Here is a 21,601-nt window from a genome sequence, read left to right as displayed (position 1 = left end):
TATTGGTAAAAATAAATCTTTACCATCATAATGAGTCACAATAAAATAAAAGGATTTTATTTTATAAATAAAAGGATTTTATTTTATAAATAAAAAGCATCATAATAAGTCACAATAAAATAAAAGGATTATAGCCCCACTTGGGAAAATAGAGATTATCAAATGAGAATTTTTTAATTGACTATAGCTGTTTATAAGACACCCCTAAAGCATGATACAGGAAAGCTACAAATAAAATAATGGGAAAATAATCACTAGCAAGCACGTTTCAGTATTAAAATTGAATAAAATTAACTTTAAAAGAAAATAAAAAACTTTTTCAAGGATCAATAAGATAATCAATCTACTAACTATAAGCAGGATAATTCCCAAGGATTATTATTTGAGAATTAAATATGTAGTCTCAAAATATGTAAAAGAACAAACATAAGAATAAATTACAGATCCATAATTACAGTGAGAGATTTTAATATACCTATCTCACAGATACACAAAAGTAATAAGGATATAGACTTGAGCAAAGTTATTTAAAAGCTATACCTAGTAGATATACTAAAAAGCAAGCAATTGTATGTTTTCCTTTTCCACATACACATTGCAGATTTATGAAAATTGATCACATACTAGACAAATTTCAGCAAGTACAAAAAAGGTATGGTATGAAATTAATAACAGACTTCTAAATCCCTATAATTTTGAAAACCAAAAATTTCACTTTTTAAAACTGTAAATTAAAGAATCATATTGGAAATTGCAATATATTTTATAATTTGCAACAGCAAAATATATATATTTGATTATCTTTATCAATCAAATATATATACAATATATACAATAGATGTATATTATACAATATATAAAATATATTATATAATATTGTATAATATGCTGTATAATAATATAATACATATATATTAAAATTTATATAAATATATATTTGATTATATTTAATTAAATATAATAATTAAAACTAAATGGATAAATTGATATTTCTTTTAGTCTCCAATATCTTAAGGTGGCTAGAAGTAAACACCTAAAATTGTGGAATTGTAACCCATACCAAACTCTGAAATATGTTCTACAACTAACTGTTGTGCTGTGCTTTGAATTTATTGCTTTTTTTGTATATATGTGATTTTTCACAAAAAAGAAGAAAAAATTGATAGTGATGATAAAAAATATTTATTCCTTCTAGCCTCCTATATTCTGGAGCAGCTAGAAAGAAAAATCTGAGATGATGGTATAGTAACCTATGACAAACTTTGGGATCTGTCTTGTAACAACTTGTTGAAGAGCGCTTTGAAAACTATTGCTTTTTTCTTCCTTTGCTTTGTATATATGTTATACAGTAAAAAAAAAAAAACCTAAATGGATTGGAAAACATACACAAATACAAATCATAAAACTGAAATGGTTATTTTAATATTAAATAAAGTAGAATTTAAAATGAGAAATATTACCTAGGGTAAAAATAAGGAAGTCAAAATCATAAAGTTTCCAATTCATCAAGAAGACATAATAACTCTATACATGTATTCATCTAAAAATAAAGCTTAAAAATAAATGAAGCAAAAAACTGACAGGCCTTTTAAGGAGAAATAGACAAATTCACAATTGTAATTAAAGATTTCAAACTCCTCTCTTAGTAATTGATAGAAAAAAGTGGGCAGAATATCAGTAAGGAAGATTAACTATAAATTGGCATTCATAGAATATCAGTAAGGAAGAAAGATTAACTATAAATTGGTATTCATAGGATAGTCCAACAACCACAGAATACACATTCTTTTCAAGAAATGCATATTTTGGAATATACATTATCGAACCATAAATCATGTTGCAATAATTTAAAAGGATTAGAAAAAACAATGTATGTTGATTTTCTTGCTTTATAAAAAAAATTATTTTGAAAGGAGCTTCTTTGAATAGTTATAAGAAGCCCACATCACACTACTCACAATAAAATCCAGTTAAAAATTAGGGTGTCAATTTGGATTTTTAAAATTAATGTTCTATTTTCACTTCCAGGTTATTTTACAAATTAAGTGATATCCCACAATAACTAAGGAAAGCTTCTCAGTGAAGGAAATGCTTTTCCCCAATAAATCAAAAGATAAATAATCAAAACTCAATGTTCTGAAAGCCAGTTTCAGGCATTGTGTTCATGTCATATCGAATGCAATAAATCATGAAAAGTCCCAGCATATTCTTTCAAAGCATTGAACTATTTTAAGGAAATTGTGTCAGCCATCTCAAAGAGAAAGAAGAGTACTAGTGAGTCAAATGCTTTCTAATTCAAATAGGATTTATGAATATAACTCAAGATTGTTTTTCATGTTGTACTGAAATACAATCCAATCATATTGGAAATCACCAAATACAAAGAAAAAGTACTTTTTTTCACATAGATAACAATCTGTCAGAATAAACCAGGCTATGTCGTGAATGCATATAAGGCACTGTAGGTTCACAACACTATTCTTCTCTATTAACCTGTGATGATATGATACTATTTAAGTCTCGGGTTTTTGTGTATGTGTTTTTCTGGCATGGGCAAGCACCAGGAATCGAGCCTGGGTCTCCAGCATGGCAGGTGAGAACTCTGCCTGCTGAGCCACCGTGGTCCGCCCTGGTTGCTTTGTTTTTAAGTATATGTTTCATTTTTTTAGGTGGAAGGTTTCTAATATTGACATTTAGTCTAGGGTTGGGATAGGAAAGAATGGGGACATCTAGGCTGCCCAGGATCAAAATCAGAAGTATTGATGAAAGCTAGTATGTGTTGTGGGAAGGGATCCAGGGAGCTGGAAAAGAGCAGGAGTCGAGGAATCAAAACACTGGCATGGACAGTCTAGGCAATAAAGAAGAGATGAGTTTGAACCCAGAAGGCCTAATAGAGTAGGCAAGAAGGAAGCTTGGTAGTCACTACAGAATGCAAAGAAGTAGAAAGCAGGTGAGGAAAACATGTTGGGCAGATCAGATCCCATTCCCATAATCTGCATACAACCAGAGATCAAAGACAAAACTCCAAGTATTCAGAAAAGTACCTAGGCCAGGTCAGAAACACTAAATCCAAAGTGACACAACAGAGAGGGTCAAAACCCACCCAAAGCAATTCGACAAAATAGATACGAGACCCTAAAGGATAGAATGTTTAAGTTCCAAGCCTAGCATGTAAATATAAGCATTGAGCTGATCAGCATGCACAGTTGTTAAGAAGAAAAGCTTTACCTGGACACACAGCAGAAAACCTTGGTTAAGAGGGGGGATGAGTAGGAAGATGGGCTTGAAGCTGATCCAAAATTCTCTGAAATATGTAACCCAGAGGCAGAGCTGAGGCTGGGAAAGAGAAAGCAGTCTGGTGGCCAGGCTCACTGACCAGGGACAAACGTGGAATCATGTGAGAATCAGGACATTTCCACCTCCGAGGCTGGATTTTTCAATGAAGTCTAAAGAAACATAAAATCTTATACACCTTTTTATAATGCTGGCACTTTTAAATAGCAATAATCCTAAAATTCAGGTGCCATAAAACGTCAAAACAAAAACTATACCAAAGATAAAAGATACACTCTGATAGCCTGATAGCCCTATGAATGCGACCTTAATTTTCCATTCCTACCGCTCTACCCTATTAGCATAGGTATTTATGAAATGCAAGAATACTGTTTACTTTTCCTAAGCCATAAAAGCAGTTAAAAAGAACATTCATTATCTCCCAATTTTGTGCAAAACATGTTTTACAGAAGCACAAAAATTTCCGAACTGAAAATCTCTGGAGAGAAACTGAACCTGGTCATGCCCAAGACACAGACCGTGAGAAAGCACAGAGGGCGCTACACACCGGCTGCCCTGGAAGGGCAGGGGTGGATCAGGTCACTGTCCTCAAGCCTGCCTGTTTTCCTGGCCTTTGCAACCTCTGCTACTGGAAAGTAGGGTTCCTTCAGGACTCACACTCCCTAACGCCAAACACAAGGACAATGCATTTAAATTGCTTTCCCTCCCTGTCTCCTCCACTTTCCTCTGTCCCAGAGCTTCTGGGTTTCTCTCTAGGGTCCCCTTCCCTAGTTCTCAAAAACTTCCATCCCCAGTCCTCTAGGTCCCCACTGAAGACAAAGGTCTAGCCCTCATCCCAAAAGCTGGATTCTGCCCCCAAGTCCAGGATTTAGTTCTGCATTTTTGTACAGTTCTCTATTTGTTGCCCACCTAGAGGCAAATGCTGATCATTGTCTGGGTTCTGTCCATTGTCTCTGGCCAACCAGATGCCCAATACTGACTGTTGCATGTGCACTCCCACCACATCGCCAGTCAGCTGCCAGATTGGCTTGCTGGTCTACCTTAACGTCCAGAGCACATCCGCCCAGCCTCCTTTATAGGACAGGTCCCACTTGGGTCATTCTGCTTCCACCTTTTCAAGGAGGTGAGAACCTTCACACAGTTAACCGTGCTGGTTGGTGCAGTTCCTAGTATCAAAGGTACTCGGGAACAAAGAAAGCAAGCTCCCAACACAGCCCCTTTGTGGCTTACTGATCTCCCCATATTTCTTTATTAGGAAAACAGACACTAAATAAGAGAGACTGTAAATGATTTTTTCTCCTCTACAAACCACTGAACAAGCATTCCTGAGTAAACAGAGGAGAGCTGAGTTCATTACAGGGTGAAATAGAAATCACCTGCAGCTAATGGTAACATCGATGAATTATGAAGTCACTTCCCAGCATTTCTTTCAGGAGTAAAATGAAGTTGGGTTAGGTCATCTTTGAAGCCTTTTTAAGCTCTGAAAAGCTGTGATCTTCCAGGATACTTCCATTTATATTGACATTTAATGTTAAACATACAAAAACTTATTGACAAGAGGATGGACTTTTTGTGGGGACTGATACAGAATTGACGTGGCTAAAACATGAGGATTTAAAGGAAGACAAAAAGCAGATGCTTAAGAACTCAGAGTTATTACTAAATTTAATAATTTGGGAAGTACTCAGAGCTTTGAATTCACAGAGAATTTGACAAATTTGAATAACACAACTGTTTGTTTCTCAGTATATTTTTTAGCTCAATATGGATGGGAGCTGTAATTGCAGAATTGTATAGGACTGCACTATCTAATATCTTTCAGGAAAAACGATGCCATGGAATAAGGAATTTTAACAAATACCTTTCATCATTTTAAAACCTCTGACCATGGAGGTGACCGGGGAATTCCGGGAGAAGAGGAAGGACACGAAGTTCCATCTCTCTGGTCACGACTGAACAGTCCAGTTTCCAAGTCATTCATGTTCATGGAAACATGTATTTCCTGCTCAAAACATCTTAATAATTATGTATGGTTTGTTTTCAACATAAATACCTAATGTGTTTTTCTATCAGATTAGTTCATTATGGAATAATGTACATCAATTTCATGCATAATTTCCACTTTTATAGCTAGGACATCAAGTAGAAACATTATCATTAAATGTTGATTCATGAAGCAAAAAAAAAAATCACTTTAAAACCCACGTATTTCAGGCTGGCAGAAGCTGAGAATGCAGAAGATATTTCACACTGTTTCCCCAAGAGTCTTCTCTTCCCCACAGAATTCTCCACTCCTGTCGGCTGGCTCTTACTTAAAGCAGAATTTCTATGTATCAAAAGTTATTCCCTCCCTTGTTCAAAACAGAGGTTGTACCTTGGAACAGGGGTTGGCCAAATGGAAGCCACACCTGTTGTGATACAACCCTCGATCTAAGAGTGATTTCTGCACTTTTAAATTGTTGGAAAAAAAATCAAAAGAAGAAGCATATTTCTAGGCATGAAAGTTATATGAAATTCAGATTCCAGTGTATACAATAAATAAAGTTGGGAACACAATTACTCTCATTTCTTTGCACATTGTCATAGCCATTTTGTGCTAGAAGTTACAGTCAAATACTTGCATTGGGGACTTTGCAGAAAAATTTTGGCAACCCTTGCACTAAAGCAATAGGAAATTGCCTTGTTGCCCCATAGATGGAGTGACGCTATACCACCTTGCAAAAGAGAATATTTCTCCTTCTCTTAGGTTTGATGGCAAAGTCAAATCTCAAAGTCAACACTTGTCTTCACCACAGAAGCCCTCTCCAAAAACACCTCCGCTTTTCTTTATGAAACTTCTGCCACTGTCTTCAAGCTCAGTCATTTGTTGCAAACCAGTGCACCAATTTTTTTCTCAGCAACTTCCCTTGCATTTACCCCATTACTCTTCTCTATGCCCCAATCCAACTAGATTTCTTCATAGTACTTAGTGCTTTACTTTCTGTTTGTCTGTCTCCCCCATTAGAGGGTAAAGTCAATGACAGTGGGGCCTATATATATTCAGTTACCATTGGGTTGTGCTCTTTCAAATGTACTTAGTGCACTTGGCACTGTGTCCTAACACTTGGAAGTTGCTTTACCAAATGAATGAATTAATAAGTAATTAAGCCTCTCTTGCAGCCTGTTTTTCTACTGTTACGCTGTCTTTTTCTTATTGATTGTTGGAAATTCTTTGCATATTTTTCATATAAACACTTTGAGGTTCTTTTAGTGTGTGTTGCACATATCTTCTCTTTTTGTTTTGTTTTTTCTCTCTTTTAATGGTGACTTCTGATAAATTGAATCTCTTAATTCATTTTAATGTAGCCCAATATGCCAATCATTTCCTTAATGGCTAGTGTTGTTCATACTTTGTCAAGGAAATCTTTCCCTATCCTGCAGTCATTAAGAAATTCTCCAATATTACCTTCTAAAAATTTAATTGTTTTACCTCTCAAATTTAGATATACAATCCACTTGGATTTTTGTATAGGCAATGATGTAGGAGTTTTTTTTTTCCATGTGAATATTCGATTTTCCCATTATTTCAATAATAATAATAACATTCAATGAAAATACCATCAGGATTGTCCTTGCCCTACTAATCTACAATGCCAACTTTATGTAGTCAAATGTCCTTATATGCGTGGTCTGTTTCTGGAAATCTATTCTGTTTCAAAAATCTGCTTCTATATCCTTGAACCATTACCATAATGTTTTACTTACTACAGATTCACTATAAGACTTGGTATCAGGAAGAACAAGTTCTCCTACTTTGTTCTTCTTAAAGGGTGTTTTGGTTATTCTCAGCCTGTGTATTTCATTAAAAAGAAGGGTAATTAAGTGATGAAGGCTATAAGGACAGGGAGGAAGGGGAAAAGAAAGGATTTTTGGAAAGCACACTTTTTCCTCAAAGCACATATATAATCTCAATTACGTCTTCCAAGAGCCTTGATGTGTCACTGCCATTTCTCAGATAAGAACATCCTAGGAATGCAGGGCACCAGTTAACATTCAAAACTCAGACTGTCAGGCTCTAACGTTGCGTCCTTCACCGTTATGCCTTCCTGCCACGTACAAAGCAGAAAGGGCCAGTTTTTCAATTGCCCAGCCTGTCCGCTGAATATACCAGAGTCCCAAGCCACCACAAGATCCCATTTGTTACCCTTGCCTTGTTTGCATAGCCATATGATCCAACAGGACATGATTTCACAGTTGGCCAGGAATCTCCCATTGTCCTAGGGCTCATCTGACACCACCAGCAAACTTCTCTAAAATTAATTTCTTGTTAGACCCAATGTCCTCAAAAGACTTATGGCAAATTAATTTCACTGTGTATCCTCCAATGGTGAGAAATTTCCAAGAGAATATTTTATCTTCACTCAATCTTAAAAATCTTAAAAAGTATGGGTTATTCATTTTAATTGGGATGCAAATGGCACGCAGCCTCTCACACAGTGACGCATTCAGCTTCTCACATAGTGTCAAGGAGGCTGGATGTAATGAAGGGATTCTTCCACGGTTACTCAGAATCAGACAAGCCAGTGACATTTAATGAATATAAACTGTGCATTTCTGTATCCTCCTTCAAATTGCTTGCCTTAAAATTCAAATAAGTTTATCTCCTTGTGAAAATCCTTATTCTCGTGGCATGAGAAAATTAATGTACTTCCAAAAGTAAACAAAGCCGTGTCTTTCTGCAGCTGCATCAGAACTGTTATGTATCATGCCAACCAAAGGGAAAATACAGCCAAGGAAATGGAAGGGTCAAAAGCCAACCACCTGGAAATTTATGTCAGTTTTATGCTTCGGACCTTTCACTGCAAACAAATATCATGCTTTAATACCACTGCACAATGAAGGAAAACCTTTGACTCTTGGGTTTGTGGAAAAGGCAGAATGAAAAAGCAGCATCCCTGTGAGTGTCAAACCCTCTCCTGAACTTTGCCAAAGAATATAAAGCCTTTTATGCTCTGCCTTTTACTTCTGCTGGAGCTGGGTCCAGACTGGCTCGGCAGACAGGAATCCAAGTGGATTGGACAACCTCTATTTACCTGATTATTTCATAATTTTCATAACATTTAGTCTTCAACAACACCCTTGAAAGTAGGCAAAATGCTCTCACTTTAGAGTTAAGAAAATTGAGGTTTAGAAAACATAAATGACTTGACAAAAGTCATCTGGTTAATCAACCACAATGCAAGGGAAGCAAAAGTGGTTCCCAAGCACCAAGCTTCTCTAAATCCACTTTTTTTTGCTCCTGCCAGCATATCTAACCATATTTTTTTCAAATAATAACAGATTAAACCTTGCAATCAAGTTATTATAGCATTCCAGTAAGTCTGGAACAGGTGGCATGCTATTTTCACTTAAGACTAGGCTTTGACATTGTCTCCTTCTATTACGCCCAGCCAACAGACTGACAGGCTGGTGCCCACTGCTATGATCTGTTTAGCAAGGCTGACTGCTTGGTTGCTATGAATAACTGGATTCCATTAGTAAGGGTCAGCTCCAGGATATAGGAAGGTAGTCAAGCGTGGTGCTTATGTTTTGAATTCCAGCAGATTATTTCCTAGGGAGCAGGAAGACAATCACAATAGAGGATGCAGTTTTTCTGAGTACACAGAGATCATTGCTTCCCTAGAGGTAAAGGGGACAAGCTAAGAGCTCCCTTACGAACTTGCATGCCCACCTCTAGTAAGGGCCTGGGAAGTCAAGGTTTTGCAAATTATAGCTAGTACTGGAAGACCTGACCATTAAGTAAGTATCTTCAGTAGTTAATGTCTATTCCCTTGTTCAGATTAACACTAATGGTTTATGTGTTGGGGAGTTGGGGAGAGTCACAATCTAAATTTGGGGAGCACAAGTGAGGTCAGATCAATGACTAATTACATATAATCCAATTAATACTTGCCTGAAAAGGTCAAGCATAAATCTTTTGCTGTTTACTGTGTATTAAACATCCAGAATATATTAAGGTCATAAACACTCCAGAATATTTATATAGAACAACATTATCATCATGTTTCTAAAATCCCTGTCAAAGAATAAAATCTTTAAAAGTATTTCCCAGAACACAATAATCAAAAAGGGAAATTTTTTTAAGAAAAGATTGGGAAAAAGCATTCTGATCATATGGAAAGGAAAACTGAAAAACATTTTAGGGGATGACAATAGTTAAGGTTTCTGTAGCTAGATAGCTATAATAATTCAATACTAACAAGGTACTCTTTATTCCAACACCTAATAGCTATCAGTTTCAGATTTTATATGGAAACTGTTCCTTAAATGACCAGCATTGTGCACAGACAAAACTAAGCATAAGACTTGTCATAGCAGAGGTTTAGTGAAAGAAAAGTGGATGGAGCATGGATGTCAGCATACAACTGCTTGAAACAATTCAGCACATACCTCAATTCTTGCCTGCTTTTCCATTTGTTGCAGAAACTGGGAGTTGAGCCATTTTGAACTATTTTTTCAAAGCTATTCAATATTTAGGTCAACTCTGAAATGGAAAACCAAAGAAATGGATCATAGACCTAAATGTAAGAGCAAAACTTATAAAATGTAGAAGTAGAATAAAACACAGGAGTAAATCTTTGTGACCTTGGATTAGATGATAGTTTTTTAGATGCACTAATGAAAGGCAGGCAACAACAGGAAAAAAAAAAAAAACAGAGAAATTATATTACATCAAAGTTTAAAACTTTTGTGCTTGGGTGGGCTAAGGTGGCTCGGTGGCAGAGTTCACTCCTGCCATGCCAGAGACCAGGTTCGATTCCCAGCGCTTGCCCATGTTAAAAAAAAAAAAAACTTTGTGCTTAAAATGTTTCATTAGGGTTCATGGGTGGTTCAGTGGTAGAATGCTCGCTTTCCATGCAGGGACCAGGGTTCAAGTCCTGAACGATATACCACCCCCCAGAAAAACTAAGTTTCATCAATAAAGTGAAAATGCAATACCCCAAAAGGAGAAAATATTTACAAATTTGTATGTGATAAGGACTTACATCCAGAAAATGTAGAGAACTCATAATTCAATAATAAAAGGGCAAATAATCTGATTTTAAAAAGGGCAAAGGATTTAAACAGACATTTCTGCAAATGGCAAATTAGCATATGAAAAGAGTCTCAAAAATTGTTACTCTTTAGGTAAATACAAATCAAAACCACCATGAGACACCACCTCACACCCACTAGAATGATTATAATCAAAATAAAAGACAATCACAAGTCTTGGCAAGAATGTAGAGGCTCTGGAACCCTATATGCTGCTGGTGGGAGTGTAAAATGTTGCAGTCACTCTGGAAACACTAATATGCAATCTAGCAATTGCACAGCTAGGTATATACCCAAGAGAAATGAAAACATAAGTTCACAAAAAAGACTTGTACCAGAGTGTTCATAGCAGCATTATTCCTAATAGTCAAAAAATGGAAATAACACAAATGTCCACCAATTAACGAATGGATAAACAAAATGCAGAATATCCATACAATGGAATATTTGGCCACAAAAAGGAATGCTGTACTAATACATGAATAGCACATAGATGAACCATGAAAACATTATAAGTAAAAGAAGTCAGTCACAAAAAATTACGTAGTTCATGATTCCATTTTTGTATCCAGAAGTATCCAGAATAAAATGCATAGAGACAAACAATAGATTAGGACTAGAGGAAGGGGCTAGGGCAAGATGGGAAATGACTGAAAAAGGAAATGGGATTTCTTTTAAGGGGACAAAATGTTCTACAATTAGACTGTGGTGATGATTGTACACCTGTGTGTATTCTAAAAAATGTACGAATTTCTCTACTAGAGGAGTGAATTTTATTGTCTGTGAATTGTATCTAAATAAGAGGGTTTTTTCTTCGCAAAGGAAATGTAAAATCAATCAAACAAACAAGCGGATTAAACAGCAGTAGGTCTAGCTACTTCCTAGTGACGAAGTCAGTGCATTTCCAAAAGGAGAAAAGCAGCTTGTCCAAGGCTCCACAGGATCCCAAGATTTCTGCTTCCAAGAGAATCTCTAGGCCCCTCCCTCTTGGACAAGTTCTTAGGGATTTATAGTCAGAACTGGGGACAGAAGGACTTTATCTTTCTCCCCCTGTGACAGCAGCTTACGAACCCACTTATCCAGAAGCATTTCTATCAGCCGGCATAAACCGAAGGCACTAAAACCTCAAGGGAGCGGGAAATATCAATCCAGCAGAGGCCCATCTCCCCAGACCACATGAAAGAGTGGGGGACCACATGAAGGACCCCCTAACGTGGGCAAAGTCTAAATAGTTTCTTAGAAGGGACCATGAGACGGAAGCTTGCATGGTTTTAAGGCATGAGAAAATGTAGAAATGGGCTCTGGCCAATTTAAAGACATGGGGACCCAGAGCCTCTGTTTCTCAGTCCTTTATGATCCCTCACAGGCTAAGCAGGACACAGAAACCAGAATACAGAGGGTTAGCTCACTGACTTTTGCTCTTAAAATCAATGTCTTTCCCAGTAGGGAATATCCATTTCTTTCCAAAGCTACCTTTATGCCCACACAAGGCTTAGGGCTGCAAAGGAGGGAGAAAACATCCCCATTTCGGCTTCAGTAATTCCAGAGCCTTCATGCATCTTATTTTATAACCAGAAAGCTAAGAAAATGCCTCAGACCTTACCGGTTGTCTCATTTGCACCATGGAAAGAGAGACCACCACCTACTCTAGAGCACTCAGTGGAAATGCGGTATGATGGGATGCCTGAGTGAGAAAAGGCAGTGGGAATGTGGGGGCAGGGGGCAGTGGAGGCAGGGAAGCAGGCACAACGGAGGCTAATTTTTGTTCCTACAGCTATCATTTTATCTGTAATAAATTTGTAAATATCCAGCTGCTATTGCCCATGTTTTCTTTTAATACTGCTTGAGTTATTTTTAATTCATTTTTCATAAAAAAAAAAAAAAAAAAATGTATCTCCGAGAGAGCTCAGGCAGGACTTGATGCAGAGTAAATGAACGGTGCTTGTTTTCCTGCCACTTTCTTTCAACCACTACAAACTGGCCTGAGTTTGAGGAGGAGAAAAGGTGACAGAAGAGGTCCATGGTACACAGACAGCCATGTTTTATTCATCTTTCCAAAAAGCTGTGCATACTAACTAGTTACCCTGCAGTATGCATGTGTAGGATAAACAAGAGCAGTAATCCAGCCATGCCTTACTTTAAGAAAAACTGAGTTATAAAAATCAAACGCTGTCAAAATATAAATTGCACATCCCACCTCCAGCATTAAAAATACTATTTGATTTGCCAGCAATTGATTAAATGCAAATTCCGGGGAACAAAGTTATTATTAGAGCTAAATATGCCTGTGTTTGTAATGCTGTTTCTGTGAGTAAATTGAAAAATTGAAGATCTAAGAAATTAAGTAGTCATTATCGGTTGACTATAATTGGAGTCTCCTAGTTTTTTATCTATCAAGTATAATCTGTCTGTCTGTAACGCTAATACACAAATAGGCATGAATTATACATGCTAATGGAAGAAGTAGAGAAACATGAGACTAAACAATGGATAGTATTTCCAAATTATTTCATCTTCGTTTTTGGCTGTATTTTTTTATTTGCTTAAGATGTGTACCTAACTATGCCAATGATCTAAAGACAGACCCTTGAACTCTAATTTCTCATGCGCAGAAATTGAAGTTCAGTCATATTAAGTAGAATGTCTGTGAGAAGCAAAACCAGGAATAGAATGCCAGCACATGCTGTGATCTGAGGGGAGTACATAAAGGGTGACAAAAAAGCAAGCCCTCTGCTTTTAACTGATTAAAACAAAATGAAATACCAGATTTGAGGGGAAGGATGTGATAAATGGATGCTTTCCAAGCAAAAGTAACTGCATTTTTAAATAGAGTCTTAAAAAAATGTATTTGGACCTTCAGCATTCCTTTGATCCACTTGGGAATGATTTTTTTAAAAGGGCTAAAGAGAAATTCATTGCCCACCTGACATTTCTGCTTCTGGAAGCAAAATATGTGACAATAGACAAGGCCCCAACTGCGGGGTTGCCCCCAGGTAAATCATGGTCAGTGTGTTTACAAACTTGTGCAAGCTCCACGTCTCCCAAAACAAACTTCAAAATGCCAGTACAAGAAGAGAAATGCCTACTACAAAGTCTGCTGAGAGGGCTCATTAGAAGTCCAGAGAACTTACGCCTTGTAGCACATAGGGCTGAGCATTTGACCAATGAGAAGTAATGTAGTCAATTTAAAACCAAATATATGACCAGTGGCCCAGATAATTTCAAGGCATACAAAGCATGGCGCTTCATAAAAGATTCTAATCTTGACTAAAACCTTCATCTTATTGATGCACTCACTGTTCCAATAATCATGTCTGACAAAGCCTGGTAAAGGGAATATATTTCTGGATAAAATAGGAGCATGAAACTGAATAACACATGAGAGAATAAAATTGCTTGTAACAATCTATTTAAAGATTCCATTAAGTAATGCTGGTTCAGTTTGAATCTTGATAATGAAGCTACCTATGAGTTCCACATGAATATGGAATGATTAAACACAACGCTCGCAGGCAATGAGTATTAAAACAAGTTATGCTTGGGGAAATAGATAAGAGACCTGGCAAAACCAAAATACTGGGACTGAATGTACATGTGGGGTGTTCTATGACAGAAAGACCACAGTTGAATGAAGATTTAGAAAAACAAAAGCATGCTATGAATAGGGACAGCCATGCATTTAATTTTTGTCGAGACAAATTAGCTGATTCAAGCTGTTAGATATTGTGATAGTACAAAAGGGGAGCTGGTGAGAAAATTCACTATCTCAAGTGAATAATAAAACAGAACATGAACTAAGATTGTAGTGTCGCTTCAGAAAACGGAACCAATAATAATGCTTTATGTGACCACAGCACTTATTATATTCGCAATTCAGAACATTTCATGGAATCACTGAATCATGACTTCTACGGATGAAAGCGACCAAAAAGATGGTCTAGTCCAAACACATATTTAAGGGTTCTGCTCTCGCTGCATGTCTTCCACCCAGTCATAGAACCTATTTAAATCCACCATTAAAGGAGCCTCATTTCTTCCTGAGCACGCTGCTTCAGATTCACTTAAGGAAAGTACAGAAGATACATATTTGTCATCTCCTTTGCATTAAAAGCATATAACAAAATTACTCATTGGGCAGAGCTGTCAGTTGATAGGGAAAAATTTACAGGAGGGAAAATGACAACATGAGAAAATACTGCAAAATTTTAACGGGCAGAAAATAAATAAATGGTTACTGACTTTGCAGATCTTAGAAAATTTGGGATCTAAGTCTGTTGGGGGTTAGGGGATTGAGAGCCAAAGAAGCAAAACCTTTCTCATCTTAGGTTCCTAGAAAGGCTCAGGAATTAGAGTATCTCTGAAAGTAGGGTACAGATTGTGGTTATAGACCTGAGGCTGCAGTAGTGGTAAAACTCTATATAAGAGGAAGCCATACCCCTAGAACCCTTTCTCCATCCTATGCAGTTAAACTGTTGTTCAGCATAACAGGAGATTCATTTATTCAAAATCACACTGCGTGCTTCTGTGCGCAAGGCACTGTTCTAGGAACTGCGGATATGACATTGAACAAAACAAACAGACATCTCTGCCTCATGGACCTTGTAATCTGGAGATAGCATAAATTAATGAATTAGAATTGTAATGAATGATGGCAATAAATAATGGGAGAAAAAATAAAAGAGAGATGCAGGACAGGACAGCCAAGAGGGAAGGAGGGCATTTTAAATCGGGTGACCACACAAAGCCTTCCTGGGAGATGACAGTCAAGCAGAGACCAAAGGAAATGAGTCAAGTGTATATCTAGGGAAAGTTTTGGGGCACAGGTAAGTGTAAATACAAAGGCTTGAAGAGGGAATGACCTCCCTGAGAGTAAAAACTAAGTTGGTTAAAGTAGAATGAGAAAGGTGGAGAATAATGGAAAACCTGGATATAAAGATAATGAAGGTTCTTGGGTGGGGGGTGGTCGGGGAGCGATTATAAGGCCTTATAAGGCATTGTAAGAGCTTGGATTATTGCTCTGAGACAGATGGGGGACCACTGGGGGGGTTTGAACTGAGGCATGACATATGCTCTGATTTATGATTTACAAGAACCACTCTGGTTCCTGGGTAGCAAACAGGCCACCAGAGAGCAAAGACGAAGCGAGGAGACAGCTGAGAGACTGCTGGAATAGCACAAATGAGAAGCATAGTGACTTGAATCAATCTTAGCAGGAGAGGTGGTAAGTGGTCTGATTCTGGTTATACTTTTAAGGTAGAAGTCGCAGAGGCTTGTAATGGATTTTAAGTGATGAGGAGTGAAAATCAAAATTTCATTTTGAAACGTGTTCAATTTGAAACATGTGATAGACTTCCAAGGGGACATGTCAGGTAGACAGCTGAGATAGAGGAGTCTGAGTTCAGGGAGAGGTCAGGGAGTCATATCTGAGAATAATTGGTGTATAAATGAGGCTGTAAGAACTACCAAGAGAATGAGGAAAGAAAGAGAGAAGAAATACAAGGACTGAATTCAAGGAAATGTAATGTAAAGAATTCAGGAGATGCAAATATCCAGTCAAGAATGCTGGGAAGAAGTGTTTAAGGAAGCAAGAAAGAAAACAGGAGTGGGGGTCTCTGGAAATCAAGTGATTGAAATGTGTCAACAAGGAGTGGCAAACTCTGTCAAACAGCTGCCAGAAGGTGAGAGACTGATTTTCTCCAGATATTTGCACTAGAGGTTAGAGTGAAAATGGAGAGAAGCCCTGTAGCACCTGCTACCCATTCTCAGAAGAGTGGCTGTTAGGCTTATCTACCCTCTAGCCTCTAGAATAGTTCTGTCTTGACCTCAGTAACCAAGAGAAAAGACTCTGATGTTTGGGCACATCCCTTTGAAAAAAGAAGCTTACTGCCATAGAAGCCCACTAGTGAAAAAGCCTTCCCTCCATTCCAGACATCACACATTGGGATTCCAGTTGGCTTTTAAGTCCCTCTCTCTAGAATATGGACACCACAGGATCATCAAATATTTGGGGAAAATATTGGTAGATAAAAAGGAGAGCCCAAAATAAACAAACAGGGATGTGGGAATTTCAGAAGAAGGTGGAACAATCCAGTGAGTGAAAACAAATTTGAGAAAATTTATAATGGATTCCATCAAAGAGTAAGTTATAACATCCATGAAAAAGAACAGGATGGTCTAACAAAGGAACTAGACAGATCTCTGGGAAATTAGAAACAGTATTCGAAAGCTAAAATTCAATAAAACAGTAGGAAAATAAAGTTGAAAAAATTCTCAGAAAAAGGGGGAGGAATACAAGGGAAAAAAAATACATTCAGTCCAAAAGGCCCAATGCTTGACTAAAAGCATTTGTAGCTTCAAGCCTGATAACATGTAGATTGCAATGGTCTGATATCTAAAAATAGATATCTTGCTCAGAGCACGAATCATTGTCTTCCAATAGATAGCAAAGAAAATCCATTCCATTTCCTCCTTAAAGAACAACTTGATACATGAAAAAAACATATTATTTTGGTCTAGAAATCTACAGATAGAACCATTCTGGTGCGATTGTGAATTGCAGGTAGGAATTCCATCTGCCCGCAGTTATCCTGGCAGAGGAGTTCTGTTAAGGCCAGGATTAGGGTCATTGGGAAAGCAGGTCAGTTCCAGAAGACTTCATGGATTCTTAGCTTTATTCAGGGTGATTCTGGTGGTATCTATTAGCTCAGCAATACTTCAGAACAATTGGATATTGAAATCATCCTATTTCTTCAAGATGATATTTATAGAACCTTTAAAGAAGGAACCCAGAACCCGAACATATCCTGACAGTTTGGGAGTGGGCAGGCTCACCATCTGGTCTCTCACTTCAGCAACCTCCTGGAGCAGAGATTTTTAACTCTTATCCCAAGAGGATAATGGATAAAATACTGGGGGGAAAGGGGGATCTGTGAACTCAAATGGTAAAAAATTATGTCTTTATTTTTATTAGTATGTACAATTTAGCAAGTTATTTAGTTATAAATAAGCAAAAAAAAATAGCAGGAATCAATTTTGCCAAGTTCTCTGCCACTGTATCACCTTTCTTCTTGTTTGCAATGACACACACATTCATCATTTCTGTCGAAGTTTTCATCAGAAGTACCCTTAGTGTTTGTGCCAGTTTGAAAGGATGATGTACCCTAGTAAAGCCATGTTTTTATCCTGATCCATCATATGGAGGCAGCTCTTTCTTTTAATCCCTGTTCAGCACTGTAGGTTTGAAACTTGATTAAATTATCTCCACAGAGTGAAACACCCAGTTGTGGATATTAACTTTGGATTAGAGGGAGATGTGACTCCAGCTATCCCAGGTGGGTCTTCATTAGTTTATTGGAATCCGTTAAAAGAGGAAACATTTTGAAGAAAGCTTCAGAACCACACAGCCTACACAGCCAGAGACTTTGGAGATGAAAAAGGAAAACATCCTTGGGGGAGCTTCATGAAACAAGAAGCCTGGAGAGAAAGCTAGGACATATTGCCATGGTCACCATGTGCTTTTCCAGTTGAGAGAGAAACTCTGAACATCATCAGCTTTCTTGAACCAAGGTATCTTTCCCTAATTGATGCCTTTTAGATTGGACATTTTTATAGAGGTGCTTTTAATTGGGATATTTACATAGCCTTAGAACTGTAAACTTGCAACGTAATAAATTCCCCTTTTAAAAGTCATTGTTTCTGGTATATCACATTCCAGCAGCTTGCAAACCAGAACAGTGTCCATATTTCTACCAACAGTCTCTTCAAAGCAATCTAGACCTTTTCTATCAAGCACTTCACAATTCTTCCCACCTCTGCTCATTACCCATTTACAAAGCCGTTTTAACATTTTTGCCATTTACAATAGCAGCACCCTTCTCTCTGTATGAAAATCTATATTGCTTTGCTAGGCCACTGAAAGCAGATACCATAAAATAGGTTGGCTTTCAACAGTGAGAATTTGGCAGCTGACAAAGAGGTAGAGGCAGCTCCTTCTTTGGGAATCGTCCACTAAGTAAGTATGGCTCACAGCATATTTCATATTTCCCTTCCATTATCACCTTTGAATTCTGATAACTGGAGGAGTTTATGAGAAGACAATGAAATCAGTGCCCAGAAGCTATAACTGGAACAGCATGATTTTGCATAGAGAAAAATGAATCTATTAACAGAAAGCATAAAATGCCTCCCTCATTTGAAAGGAAGAAAGAAGGATGGATAGAAGGAATAAAGGGAGGGAATAAGTAAGAATGAAAATTACAAATCCCTTCTCATTAGGACATCATCTAGATGATCTGAATAATAAAGAAAAAAGATGGGCAGTGACAGATGGGCCACTGAGCTTCGTCACACAATAGACATGGACAGAGATGTGGGTTGGCTACTAGCAAAGCTAAAATGTACCTGTAGTAATATTCTATTACTATTCTAATTTTCTGAAACAATGGCTATTCAAAAAAATTTTTTGTTTAACCACTCCATACAGTCTGTCACCCTCTTTTGTCCCACAGGAAGATACTCATGGGGAGACACAAATTTACAATAGTTGACAGTGGTATGTGTATATGTCGGCTTGAATCTGTTATGTAACCCAGAAAACCCTAAATTCTTTTAATCCAAGCATGTGTGGGCGGACATGCTGTAGGATGGTACCTTTAGAGGAGGCTGTTTCCACAGAGATGTGACCCTGCCCATTCAAGGTGGGTCTTCATCTGTTTCCTGGAGTCCTTTAAAGAGCTTACAGAGAAAGCTTACACAGAAACTTAATACATCCCCTCTGGAAAAAGTCAATCCATTTCTGGTATATTGCATTCCAACAGCTTTAGCAAACTGAAACTGTGTATGTTGCCAAAATGATGGTTTACAGATGTCCATCAGACCTCAACACCTTCCCGCATAACACCTCCCAAGAGAGTTGTTTTGCACTTGGAATAAATTCCAACAATCTTCCACAATCTACTAGACCTTCTGTGATCTGGACCCTGTCATCTTCTCCCATCTCATCCTGGATCATTTCCTAAACTCAATTTCCTCATCTGTAAAATCAGGAAAAGAAAACCCAGTTTGCAAGATTATTGTGAGACTCGGACATAGCTTTATGTGCAGTGGTCATTGCGGGGCTCGTTTTGATCTGCCAGTCCATGGGCCACCTGTCAGCATCTTACTGATCACTGAAGACACATCTGTCTTACAAACCCAATAGAATAACCCACTGGGAAGCCAAATGGTTCATCAGCACCAAATAGGACATATAATTTAATGGACACACTAAATTCACTACCAAGCAAATTAATAAATAGAAAGAGGGCAGCTTTTAAATTCTGACCAACTGATTTGTCTTTATGGACACAGTATGGTTCATTATAAAAGACTCAAGCAATAGAAAATTATCATGTAATAAAAAATCAGTAATTATCTGAATACGAAACAGGGTGATTTATTTCACTTTTAAGTAAATGTTCTTTAGGTGACTCAAATCATCTCTCTGGGACTAAGTTTCCTCATATATACAAATAAAAAGGGAGTTGATCACATTATTTTCAGAGCTTACAAGTTCTGAATCTAGGATTCTATCTGCTACTATTCTCTGAAAGTTGATGGTACAGACACATTGTCTTCAGTCATCTGCTTTGGGGATATTACCCACAGAAGAAATGGGTCTTTGCAGAGTCACTCATCTGCTCTCTCACCTGATCCCCACCACTCCCGCCTATGATCATTTGCACATATTTTCAGGTCAGCCACTGAGGGTTAGCACTTCAGCCTGGATCAATGAGACCAGACAGAGCTTATGCTTTCAAAACATCACCGGGTTTTAATTCTCTCAGTAATGCAACCTATTCTAAAATAACAGTCTGAAAGGTAATCTGTGCATAGAGCTCTTGGGCCTGTGTTCACTCTCGTATGGGAAATTTAAACTGACAGCACTAATAATATATCTTTCATGGCTCAGATCTTCATTGCACCAGAAAACCTGTTTTGATAAAACTTAGCCAGCCCCAATGTGAGCTAAATTCCTTATGCAATTCAAGATCTAGATTGTGTCAGACCCCAGAACTGCATGCAAAGGCACCATGTCTGGGGAAGGCCTAGGAAAGTTTATGGGTCCTTAAGTTTCAATCCTGAGTGTGTGACAAAACAGAAGGGCTGGATTGGCTGTGAATGTTGACTAAAACATCCTGAAGGATGTATGTTTTACTCTTTTTTTTCCCCAAGTTTTCCATCTTTTTATTCTTTATATATAACATAGAGAGCCCAATTCTATTTCAGTTTGAAATTATGAGGAGATCATATTCAAATATGTTTGGATCTGACAAGCTGCTGTTACAATACTGAGAAATTTCATCAGAAAGATATTTCAGATAATCAAATATCTTTTTGCTACATCCCCCAATGCATTAATAGTAACTTGTTTTAAAATGCAGTCTTTTTTACTTCAAATTATTACAAAAGGATAGTCAAGGTTATATAGATTTACTTTCTGAATTAGTCGAATTCCTTCAAGTTTGAATGCTAAAGGTAAATGTTTATGCATTAGAACATTTCATGAGCCCGCTTCTCCTTTATACTTGCCTGTAAAAGTCCAAAAACTAAACCAACACTATCTTAAAGATCCAGCTGTTTCTAGAATGCACTAATGTAATCTTAAAAGACTACTAGAGCTAAATTATCACTTGACAGAAACAACTGTCACCACTCTTTCCTAAATAGACAAAAAAAAAAAATTGGAGGCTTGGATTTCCCATACCGAACTTAATATAATAGAATTGCATATGTTCTGGCTTTAATAAAACTTGACTCTTTTCCCCGTAGGAACCACCTGCATAGCACAGTGTATGTATAAATATCTCCATAAGATGTATATTCAGATTCATGATGCGAGCCATACAGTAGTACCATACAAAGCTGTTCTGCAGACACAGATGCTAAGAAAGGCCAAAGCAGGTGGTACCGGACACTGCCCACAGTAGATCACAGGTACCACTGACGTTTAGAAGAGACCACAAGTCTCCAAGTTTTCTTCAGCAGTAGGAAAACCAAAATGTAAGAGTAGGACTATGCAATTCCCCTGTGAACAATGAATTATCCAGATACAATTTCCTTTAACAGGCAAAATAGCTTAACTTAAAGTTAGAGAAATTGAACAAGATCAGTGTTCCAGTCCAGCACAACCCCAAGACCAAAGAACGAGCCAGGCAGAAGGTTGCCCATGAGTTTTACTTAGGGACTTACAAAC

The sequence above is a fragment of the Tamandua tetradactyla genome, chromosome 17 (genome assembly GCF_023851605.1).
Source record: "Tamandua tetradactyla isolate mTamTet1 chromosome 17, mTamTet1.pri, whole genome shotgun sequence".
NCBI classification, from domain to species: Eukaryota; Metazoa; Chordata; class Mammalia; order Pilosa; family Myrmecophagidae; genus Tamandua; species Tamandua tetradactyla.
The sequence above is the reverse complement of the archived record's forward strand: the minus strand, read 5'-3'. Positions refer to the sequence as shown.